This window comes from Cupressus sempervirens, chromosome 3 (genome assembly GCF_028749045.1).
Source record: "Cupressus sempervirens isolate cs-2001-9-10 chromosome 3, ASM2874904v1, whole genome shotgun sequence".
Classification (NCBI taxonomy): domain Eukaryota; kingdom Viridiplantae; phylum Streptophyta; class Pinopsida; order Cupressales; family Cupressaceae; genus Cupressus; species Cupressus sempervirens.
The window spans coordinates 1,080,083,075-1,080,095,391 of NC_143120.1; the positions used below are offsets into that span (position 1 = coordinate 1,080,083,075).

General features: G+C 35.7%; 1 pseudogene; it reads right to left on the bottom strand.

The window, feature by feature from the left end:
* Positions 1-384: 384 nt before the first annotated feature.
* On the bottom strand, positions 385-1,229 carry LOC149570511 (beta-phenylalanine coenzyme A ligase pseudogene; annotated as a pseudogene).
* Between the last annotated feature and the right edge of the window lie 11,088 nt (positions 1,230-12,317).

A 12,317-nucleotide genomic window follows, 5' to 3' on the forward strand; every position in this document is an offset into this window, starting at 1 on the left:
TCAAATGTCCTATTGAGCTTGGAAACTATTGGAATAGTAGGCAATTAGAAATAACCAACTCTCTTAACTATAGAAGAGCATCACACTTAGCCACCCAAAGCTCTCGCAAGCAACGATTATCACGACATTCCCAAATCTCTAAAACTCTCATATTTTCTTTTAAGGAAGTATTAACTGAAGATTTCCCTACCTAGTTTCATGGCAATATTTACATGATTTAAATTATAACCATGAGAAATAACATGTCTAAATCCAAGTGTAGAAGGAAACAACGCCTGAACTCCTTTACTTGTGTTTATCATAAGTTTGGCATCCAATGAGCAACTCCAAAAATCATGATCATAAAAGGTTGTCTTTATTCCTTGAATGCCTATTCCATTCTATTTATAGCCAAAAATCTTTTTCTAAGGTCAAAATACTAGTTTTCGGACTGCTAAAATAACCTTTCATAATGAATGATCCATGAACTTCAAAACTACAATTCGCCTCTTGATCTGGAGGCAGAGGATTTCTAGAATCAGGATCGACAACTTTTTCTTTAGTACTTGCAAATAGCATGCTAGCAGTTCCATAGTGTCTATTTTCTTGCTAGTTATTAGTGGATGGTCCTATTCTTGCTATTTTTATTAGTCCATAGCCCTTCATTATTGTGACTCTAAGAAGCTTGGAAATAAACTCCTCTGTAGATTCCTTGCTGACAGGGGCTCTGCCATAGATAGAATTTTGCAGAGAACTCAAATTAAACCCTTTGGTAGCTCTAATCTTTGTTAGAGCCAAAAAAATTAGGGGAACCACAAGCAAATAAGTGACCCTATACTTTTGAATAGCTCTAAGAATCTCTCTAAGCTCAAAATCTGACAACATAGCAATAGTAGCCTAGAAGTAGGCAACCCACAAGCAAAAGCACAGAGGTCGTATATATGCAACATGGTCATGGTGCAAGGAAAATAGTCATTAGAACTACCAAACAAATTTAGCCTTTTGAGAAAAATACACACCATGGAGATGAGATTTCTATGGGTGAAGATCACTCGTTTACTAAGGCCAGTGGTGCTAGAGGAGTAAAGCAGGGTAATAGGGTCATCCTGCCTAAGCTTTACATCAGAAAATTTCAATGTGTCTAATTGCACAAGGTCTATCAAATATAAGATACCCAATCCCTACTTACAGAGGTTGGTGTTCATGATTTCTTCTTCAACCATTTGCTTGCCTTGCATTATGATTGCCATGTTATTTACTTGAACATATAAGAGTTTAGGTTCTTGCAATCTTGGGGTTAGGATTAGGGAAAAAATTTAGAGTACGTAGTGAGAGAGTATTTTAGTATGTGGAGAGAGAAAGATTGAGTATGAGAAGGCAACGCAAACCCATAATTCTCTCTAGAAGTTTTGGTACATAGAGAGAGGTAGTACAGGGATAGAGAAAATGTTTGAAGGAGAGAAATAAATCCAAACACAAACCTGAACTTCTCTCTAGAAGTTAAAGTATGGGGAGAGAGAATATGTTTGGAAAATAATCTCTCTCTCTCTCTCTCTCTCTCTCTCTCTCTCTATCATTCTGAAATTAACTTAATTAACTCTCTCATAAAAATTATTCAGTTAATAGTTAGTTGTACCTAGGGACAAGAACTGTGTAGGACACTGAATGAACGCAGAGTCAAGAAATAGCAATGCTTTATCACAAGGGCTATAGAGTCACCCAAAATGGAGACACATCCAAGAAAGAGGGACTAACCACAAAAAAATTGAGAACATGACCAAATAGAAAAGAAAGGAAGGCATAACAAAAACTCCTAACTAAAATATGTACAAAGCTATAGACTACACGCCTCACTAATGATAATGCTTCAATTGTTACCCATTGTAAGGGAAGTGAAACTACATACTAATGGAATATGATAAGATGAAGGAATTTGGTCCACATAGTTCTTTAATCTAGAATGGGCCTCTCCATAAGGAGTCAAACTTTCCATGTAAACCCTTTGGCTCTCTATGCTTGTCCCAAAGTAAGACAAGATCACCTTCCTAGAACACCCTCTATTTAGCTTTCTTATTAAACAACTCTTTAACTCAAGATTGATGTTCCTATATCTTGTCTACAACCACTTCTCTTTCCTCTTCTAGTTTGGTTAAATATAATATTCTCTTTTCAAGGGCATCTTTAAATTCATAGTTTTCAATACCATCTTGTAACTTCAAAGTAGATAATTCCAGAGGAAGGGGAAAAATTGCTTCCATAACATATAGGATCTCAAAGGGAGATAGTCTTCTTGCCCTCTTCTTAGTGGTATGATCTTCCCATAGTGCATCATACAAGTGTTTGTGCCAAGACCTCTGATTAACATCTACCAATTTTCGCATAATGGATATAATATTTTTATTGCTTAATTTCACCTAACCATTTCCTTGTGTGAAATAATCTAAGGAATGAGATGGAATAATCCCATATTGATAATAGAAGGTTGATATTTACTGGGAGGAGAAGTTTGTAGCATTATCGGTAATAATCTTGTTAGGAACACCAAACCTAACCAAAATATTTTTCTTGATGAAACTGCACACCACTTCTAAAGTTGTTTTCTTGACCAAAATGGCTTCTACCTATGTGGTGAAATAATCAATTTCCATTAAAATTTGAGTATGTTCAGCAGTGGATGGAGGATGGTTAGGACCAATAAAGTCCAAACCCCATTGTTGAAAGGTTTCTTCGATCACTATTGGTTTCAAGGGAGTGCTGCTAATTGGACTCTTCCTTTGAAATATTGACAAGACTCACACTTCTTGACCCATTCCTCTGCATCTTTGAACATTTCAAGCCAATAAAAATAGTTTCTTAGAATTTTATAGGCTATTAATGATGTTGAGTAATAACCTCCACATGCTTCATTATGAAATAATTGAAGCAACTCCTTCCCTTGCTCAAAATCTACACATCTCAAGAAGGTACCATCTATTCCTTTCTTGTACAAAGTGTCACCCTAGATAATGTAATTCATAGATTTCAATTTTAGGTTCCTCTTCTCTTTGGGTGATAGATGAGCTGGGCATTATCCATATGTAAGAAAATAGGCAACATTAGAAAACTAGTCATCAATATTACCAATGAATAAAACTAATTTTATTTCTTTCTATGTCTCTTCTTCATCTCTAGAAGATCCTTCCATGATAGCTTTACACAAACCTTTTCCTCTGACAAGCTTGATAGGTTTGATATCAAGATCATACTCTTGTACCTTAGCTATCTAGGAAGCTCTTTTGTTCACACCAATCTCTTGTTGTGTTAATAGAGTTTTCACCACCAGATCAAGAACAAATTACCTTGGAGTAAGATTTTAGGATGTAAAACCTAAATTGTTTCACTGCTCTTACTAGAGCATATGCATTCTTATCGATCAAAGAATATTTCAATTCATTTTTCTTCAAAGGGATACTCATGAATGCTATTGGGGCCTCAAAATTGTCTTTGTCAAGTTGGGTAACTATAGCAAATAAAGTGTTCTCAGATGCATAGTGATACAAATGATTTTTTAAAGGAAAATCTGGATAAGAAAGCGTAGGGGCATTAGTAATCACAACCTTGATTTGTTAAAAAAAAATCTTACTTTCATTTGTTCATTTAAAATTTGTATTCCCTTTCATCATATCCACAATTGACTTTATGATCTCAAAGAAGTTTGGTACAAACCTCCTTACGAAGTTTATCTACCCAAAGAAAGACTGACCCTTGGTTTACTCATGGGAAGCAATAACTGTTGGATAGCTTTCACCCTTTTAGGTCTATCTGAATACCTCTTTCAAGACAATATGCCCAAGTATTTTTCCTTCTATCACTCCAAATGTGGACTTCTTAGGATTCATTGAGATGTCGTGTGTTCAACATTGATGCAAGACATATTCTAGATGATGCACATGATCTCTTCTATATTTAGAAAACACTGTAAGATTATCAAGGTACATGACAATGATCTTATTCTTGAGATTTTCAAATGAATGATCCATTGCCCATTGAAAGGTGGCTCTAGCATTTATCAAACCGAAAGGCATATGATTGTAGGCAAACACACCCCATAGAGTGGTAAAAGCTATTTTATGTTGATCTTTTGGTGCAACATTGATCTGATTATAACTGGAGAAACCATCTAACATTGACATGAGCTCAAAACCAAATACCAACTGCAAAATATGATCCATGATAGGGAGCCCATAATTATCCTTAAGTGATGTCTGATTGAAATTTTAGAGGTCGATACATATTCTTATCTCACCATTCTTTTTCCTGACTAGGATGATATTGGCTACCCACTTTGAATGGTGGATAAGGTAGATAATTTTTGTTTTAAGCATTTTATCAACTTTATTGAATATAGCATTAGTGATCTTTGAATTGAATTGCCTTTTTTTTGCTTGAAGGGAGTTGAACTAGGTTTCAAAGGAATCTAATGTTTAAATTTTCCATTCATGAATTCCTTCAAATATTCATAACCCCAAGAAAAAACATCTTGGTAAGCCTTCAACAAATTTATGAATTCTTCTTTCTCTTCTAATGACAAATATTTCCCTATTAGGACCATCTTTGGAATCTCTTCAGAACCAATATTTACCTTCTCATAACCCAAATAATTAGAAGATTTAGTGTCTTTGACTTTCTCTTTCCTTTTATCTTCTTTATCAAAAGGACTTTCAAGGGTGACTAACCCTCTTGGAATAACATTACCTTGCAGTTGAATAATCTTAGGATTATCTCCTCGCATCCCTTCATGATTATATGATCCTTCAAAATTAAAATTTGAAAATGGAGGACATCCTTCAAGAAATGCAATAATTTTCCCATCATCATCAAAGACTTTCTAGTTTCGATCATTATTCGGCACACTAGGTCTATGAATCATCTCTATTGTGTAGATATCTCTATTGAACTCAGGATGGGGAATAAGGAGAGAGGTAAAGACTGCAAGACAATCTACTTTGGAATTATGTTCATGAGGAATTGTAGATAAAAAAAAAGCATCAAAATGCTCAATTTCATCCCACACTCTATTGAACTATATGCCTTCAGTTTTTCATTCTTTATTTAATATTGCCTTCACACCTGGTTAACAACTAGTTTTCCATCTCCTAATACCTTGAGTTGTTTGATCCCTTTCTCTTTTGCATACTCGAGGCTGAGAAGAAGAGCTTCATACTCTGTGGTATTATTATTTCAAGATTGTATATTTACCTTTAGGTTTAGGATTAAGTTTAACCTTTTTATCCCCACTCGGGATGAGGGCATGAGACATGTCCATCTTGATTTCACCACCAAGATCTTTGCAAAAACTTCTACTCAATAGCATCTCATAACTAGCTAGGATATTAGTGACCAAGATATTCAATTTTAACTTCTTTTCTAGATGTGCTGCAAGGGCTACTTGAGCATCTTTCAACTAGCCAACTAGTGGAACTTGTTTCACCTCCATAGAATACAACTTTCCTGATGGTTTATTTAGAGAGAGACCTAAGGCATGGGCCAGCTTCGAAAGCATAACATTATTGGATGCACCAGAATCAATGATACAATTTCTTAACTTGCATCTAGCTATATAGAGGGAAACATAGAATGGATCAAGTTTATTTGATAGAGAAGTTGTAACAAATGATTCTTTCTCAGTCATGAGCCCTTGCAAATTTTCTTCCTCCAAAGAAATCCTTGACTCGTAGTTGATAGTGATCTTAGGCAATCCTTTTCCTTTGCCAACACATTGAATCAACCTTTCTAACTGATGTGGGTTGGCTTTTAGGTAGTCTAATTAAGAAATTTGTACTTTGGTCTTCTTACAATGACCAATAAAATCAAAAGAGTCTTCAACAATGAGAGAGGATTTAACTTTATCTGCTTTCTTTTCTTGTGAAAGCTCTTCTAGAGTGTGTATACAAGATAGAATTCACTTAGTAGTCTCATCAGAGGCTTCATCCTTTGATTCTTTTCCCCACTTCTCTTCTAATCTTCGTCTCCAATTTGGTGTAGATGCATTGCAAGAATGATTGTTAATATCTTCAACTTTCTCACCATTAGATTCATATTCTAGAAAGTTTATGGAAGAGGTCCTAATAGTAGGTTCTGTTACATCTTTAGGGGCACATATTCTTCTATTTTCTCTATCGTCAAATGCATTTGCATGAATTTTCCCATCTTGGGACAATTTGAACCATCATGATCTATCATCAGGTGAAAATCACACATGGCAACTTGATTACTGGATGATGTGGGATGCTCAATGGCTGCTCTTGGTGTTGGTTGGGGTAGCCATTTAGATTGTTTGTTCTATTGATCTGGTACATAATTCCTCCTTGGAATATCTTGATACAAAGGCAAAGGACTATGGGGCGACTGCTTCTTAATTTGTAACACATCATTAGCCAATTTGTGATATAAAGGGTTAGCGATAGTGATAGGAGCTGGCTAACCTTTTCCTTTTTGTAGATAACAGCTCCATTTACCTGAAATAAGCAAGTCATCCTCCACTTCAATGGCTAAAGTTTACATGACTGCTAGATTAGGAGCTCTCATCCTTTGTTTTTGAAAAATTACATCAGAAGGCTGAGCACTAATGAAGAAAGTCATTTGATTTTCTTCAGTGGGTCTTTTGTTGATAGGAATTTGATTTACCATCTGATTAAAATGAGCAATGAATTCTCTCATTGGTTCATGAATTTCCTTCTTCACTTGAGTCAATTGGGAGAGAAGAAAATGTTCATCTTCGACAGTTTTAAATCTCCTCTCGAAAGCTTGAATCAAGGTTGCCCATGAAGTCATTGATTCATCTTGCAGTTGACCAAACCATTCAGCCATGGCTTCTGTCAGTGTTTCAACAAAAAGACAAACTAAAACATTGTGTTGAATTGCAAGAACCTCACTTGCTATAAAAAATGCACTAATGTGTTGATCAGTGGTGACTTTTGTTGGGCCCATTTGTCATTGCACCAAAAGTCGTGACTATTAGTGAACATGGAACAACACATAATTAACCACCTGTGGGTAGGGAAGCGCGTCGCATCACCCAAAAATCTCCCCCTTGACACACATACTAGGTGCTTATGCAAGTTGAGAAGGCACCAGGGAGATTTGAACCCATGACCGAGCCAAAACCAGGCTTTGATACCAATTGTTGGGCCCATTTTTCATTGCACCAAAAGCCATGATTGTTAGTGAACATGGAACACCACATAATTAACCACCTATGAGTAGGGGAGTGTGTCGCATCACCCAACAATCTCCCCCTCAATGCACATACCAGGTGCTTACACGGGTCGGGAAGGCACCAGGGAGATTTGAACCCATGACTAGGCCAAAACCAGGCTCTGATACCAATTGTTGGGCCCATTTTTCATTGCACCACTTGTTAGGATAAACCACAGACAGAAATAAAAACTATATGCAAATATAATCAATAATAGAAAATAATAGATCACACAAAAATGAACACAAGGCACCAAGATTTAACGTGGGTCACCCAATCCCTATGCTACATCCACCAAACAGAAAGTCTGATGTTATTACAATCCAGTGATTACAACTGATTACAATCTGTAATCCCTTACAGCTCAATATCGTCGCAAGAAGCAATTTTGCATCACAACATAATGAAAATACCTAACCCTAAACCCTTTTATACAAGTATTTTATTCATTTTAGGGTTACAACATGTCGGCCATAATATGTCGGCTACCAGTTGGCCACGACCCTGAACCCCACTATTTATGAAGTATGTACAGTACTTTCCTGATTAGTCACCATTATCTAACAATCTCCCATTTGGGGACTGATCAGGCCCCACACTAAACAACAATCTCCCACTTGGAGACTGATCCTGTACCAATACCACTACCACATGGGGCTCCCACTGGATAAAACCCCATGGACTATGCTATTCTTTTATTCATGTTCAGTCTAAAAGACCAACCGAAGCTAAAGAGGAGTTCAGCTTCTCCCATGTTACAACCTTTGTTAACATATCTGCTGGATTGTTATTGGTATGTATCTTCTTCAGTTTTAACTGTCCATCCTCCAAAACTGACCGAATGAAATGGTACCGCAATTGTATGTGTTTGGTCTTAGAATGCAGAGATGAATTCTTTGCAAGATGAATGTCACTGTGACTATTGGTGAACAAATAATTATCCTTTTGAGGATGTCCCAATTCTTCCAAGAACTAAAGCCATATCATCTCCTTGACTGCCTTTGTAGTAGCAACATACTCTACCTCTGTAGTGGATAGAGGGGTATGTGTAGGATCATGGTGTACCAAACTATGGCCTTAAGTGGCAGTGAAAAACCAGCAAATTAGGGTTATGTCAACTTGATACATAATTTTAAATTGGTTCGACAATTTATATCAAAAAGTTGTAAGAAAATAATCTATAGGAAATTGAATCTAGTTTCTAAACTACAAGGCCTTATCTGGAGAAAAAATTATTTGATTGGTTAAAAGTTTGGATTTTAATGCAGTACTACAAAAATTTTAGGGCAAAAATAAAAAGTAGGTGTATGTTTGACCACCTTAATCATAATCAAATGATAATATTTTTAAATATAATTTTAGATATAAAAAGTAGACTCATGCCTAGATGTGACGCATATTTTTGGCAATTTTTATTCCAAATAAATAATTAATTATGAATTTTCTACTATACTATTTTTAGAATTCAAAAAATCTCATGTCTAACCACCTTAACTAGTTCAAAAAAAATCAAAATTAAGTTTTTTTTTTTTTTTTCTTATACTAGTCAAAGCATAGAATGTGACGCATCTTTTGGATTTCACAAATCTTATATGATTTGAAAGTTATAGCTATTTTTCAACCAGTATGTCAATCAACACTTTGTAGCTAACTCCATTAGAAAATAAGTAATAATTACTTATTGAACTCATAATTTGACAAAACTTACATTTATGAAAAGCTAAGAACATTCTTATGAAACTCTTTTCATTACATCAAATTTTGGTTTAAAAAAAGTTGTCAGCTACATGCTTGAAGTAAAAAACACATAAGAACATGCCAAAAACACATTTTCGAGATGTTTTAAAGATGACCATATAAGGTTGGTATTGAAAGATATAGTAAGAATTATAAAGGTATTAATTGTTTTCATTTAGTATCAGGATGGGTGGGAAAAAAGTGGGAATAGATTTTGAAATTCTTTGAGGCATTTCAGAACTACATATTTTTCAGATCGCCACTTTTTGGCACACCATGATCCTGCACATACCTAGAGCATTAATCTTCTGTAACCTAAAAACTTAGCTCACGGCTGCCCCACCAATAGTAAAGACATAACTTGTAGTAGTATGCCTGGTATCAATATCCCCAGCCAAATCTGAGTCAACATAGCCCTGTAAATCAGTAGTAGAGCCCCCAAAATGTAAACACTTATTGGATGTTCCTCTCAAATATTTGAGAATCCACTTGACAACATTCCAATGCTCAAATCTTGGATGACTCATATACCTGCTAACGACTCCCACTGCATGTGCAATATCTAGCCTAATGCATACCATAGCATACATCAAGCTTCCTACAGCTGAAGCATAGGGTACCTTGCACATCTTATCCTCCTCTTCCTGTGTCTTGGGACACATTTCCTTAGTCAATTTCAAATGACCAAGTAAAGGTGTGTTGACAGCTTTAGCATTCTCCATAGAGAAACGTTGCAACACCTTCTCAACATAATCAGCCTGAGATAGCGTCAAGGTTCTATTCTTCCTATCTTTGCAAATCTTCATACCAAGGATTTTTTTTGCTACCCCCAAATCCTTCATAGTAAATGCATGTGCTAACTGACATTTTAGCCCCTTAATATGATCCATGTTAGACCCAACTACAAGCATATCATCAACATATAAACATAAAATAATGTAGCTATCATCATCCAACCTCTTAAAATAAACATAGTAATCTGAATGACACTTGTTATATCCATGCTCATGCATAAAAACTGTCAAATTTTAGATACCATTGTTGAGGTGCTTGCTTCAAGCCATATAAACTTTTCTTCAATTTGCACACTAAGTTCTCCTTACCTTTGACCTCAAAACCTTGTGGCTGAGCCATATATATTTCTTCATCCAAATCACCATGAAGAAAGGTTGTTTTAACATCCAGTTGCTCTAAATGCAAATCTTCAGTAGCCACAAGACTTAAAACAGTATAAATAGAAGTCATTTTAACAACAAGAGAAAATATCTCATCAAAATCAATTCCCTTTTTCTGTGCAAATCCTTTTACAACTAACCTGGCCTTAAATATTTTCTTACCTCCTTCCTCTTCTTTCAACCTGTAAACCCACTTATTCTATAAAGCCTTTTTACTTGCAGGCAACTTGCACAAATCCCATGTCTTATTTTTCAACAAAGAGTCCATTTCATCTTTCATTGAAAACTCCCACTGAATCTTAGTATCCACCTGAACAGCTTCATCATAACTTTCAAGTTTACTAGCATCAGTAAGTAAAATAGAATACAAAGAGGGAGAAAACCTTTGTGGAGGTTTAATTTTCCTCGTTGACCATCTAAGATTCACTAGTGTGTGTGGTATTTGTTGTTGCGGTTGTTGCACATCATGAGGAATGGTTGGAACATTAGCTTTTGGAGTATCATCTAGCACTACATAATCATCTTCTTTCTTCTCATGTTGCTACAATAGATCTTTGTACAACACTTTTTCATTGAATATGACATCCCAGCTTCTTATAATTTTATGATTTTCAAAATTCCAAAGCCTATAACCAAATTCATTAATGCCATATCCAACAAAGACATATTTCTTTGATTTAGCTTCTAGCTTAGTTCTATTTTCAGATTCTATATGAGCAAAAGCTTCACAACCGAAGGTCTTGAGAAAAGAATAACTCACCTTCTTACTAATCCATGCTTCCTCTAGAATACCACAGCCCAAAGGAGTAGAGGGACCTCTATTAATCAAATATACTACAATATTGACTGCCTCTTCCCACATGTGTAAGGGCAACCGAGCATGAAACCTCATGCTCCTTGCACGCTCCATTATAGTCCTATTCATGTGTTCAGCTACTCCATTTTCCTGTGGAGTCCTTGGAACAGTTGTCTGTCTACAAATACCATTAGTCGAGCAATAATCTTCAAATTCATGACTGCAATACTCACCACCATTATCAGATCTGAGACATTTTAATTGCTTACCAGTCTCATTTTCAACCAAGCATTTTCATTTCTTCAAAGTTTGAAATACATCAGATTTTTGTCTAAGGAAATAAATCCATACTTTTCTAGTTGCATCATCAATAAATGTAACATGATAATGAGAGCCACCAAGGGAAGATACCTGAGCAGGTCCCCATACATCTATATGCACAAGCCCTAATTTCTCCTCTTTTTTTTTTCCTTTCCAATCTTTACAAAACTCACTCTCTTTTGTTTTCCATACACACAACTTTCACAAAAATCCATATTCACACATTTCAGACCTGGTAAAACTTTCTTTGACTGAAGTGATTTCATACCTTTCTCACTCATGTGCCCAGGTCTATTGTGCCACAATGCTGTATCAAAATCTATAGCAGCTATTTGTTCTCCCTGCTCAACTATAGCAATTGTTCCTAAACATTCATTTTTCTTTGAAACAATCAAAGTAGAAGGAACAATATGACCTGTACAAAGATATAAGGTGCCTACTTTCACACCTTTTTCTACTACAAGGGAACCTTTTGAAACCTTCCAATTTTTATCATTAAAAGTAACTACACAACCCTCATCACCGAGTTGCCCTGCTAAAATTAAATTCCTACTTAGTTTTGGAACATGTCTTACCTCATGTAGTAGCTAATTATTCCCATTCTACAACTTAATCTTAATTTTTCCCTTTCCAACAATTTGACAAGGTTCATTATCCCCCAAATAAACAAGCCCAAAATCCCCTTGGACATAATCAATGAAATAACCTCTATGAGGTGTAGCATGAAATGAAGCACCAGAATCTAAAACCCAGGAATCATCAACACTTTTTAAAGACAGAAACAAAGCATCCTCTTCGGATTTGTTACTTACCACATTTGCCTCCTTGTCTCCATCTGATTTATCTCTTTCATTTTTCTTTCGATTCCAACAATCTTTCTTTTTATGACCTGGTTTGCCATAGTACCAATAGTCATTCAGTCCTCTTGATTGAGACCTCTTCCCCTTTGACTTTGCTCTTGATTTCCCACGATTTCTAGAGTTATTTCCTCTCTTTAGTTGTTCTGCCCCTGCTTTGTGCATTCAAAGCACTTCCTGATGTAGATCCACCTGAGGATTTTCTATAAGTTTCC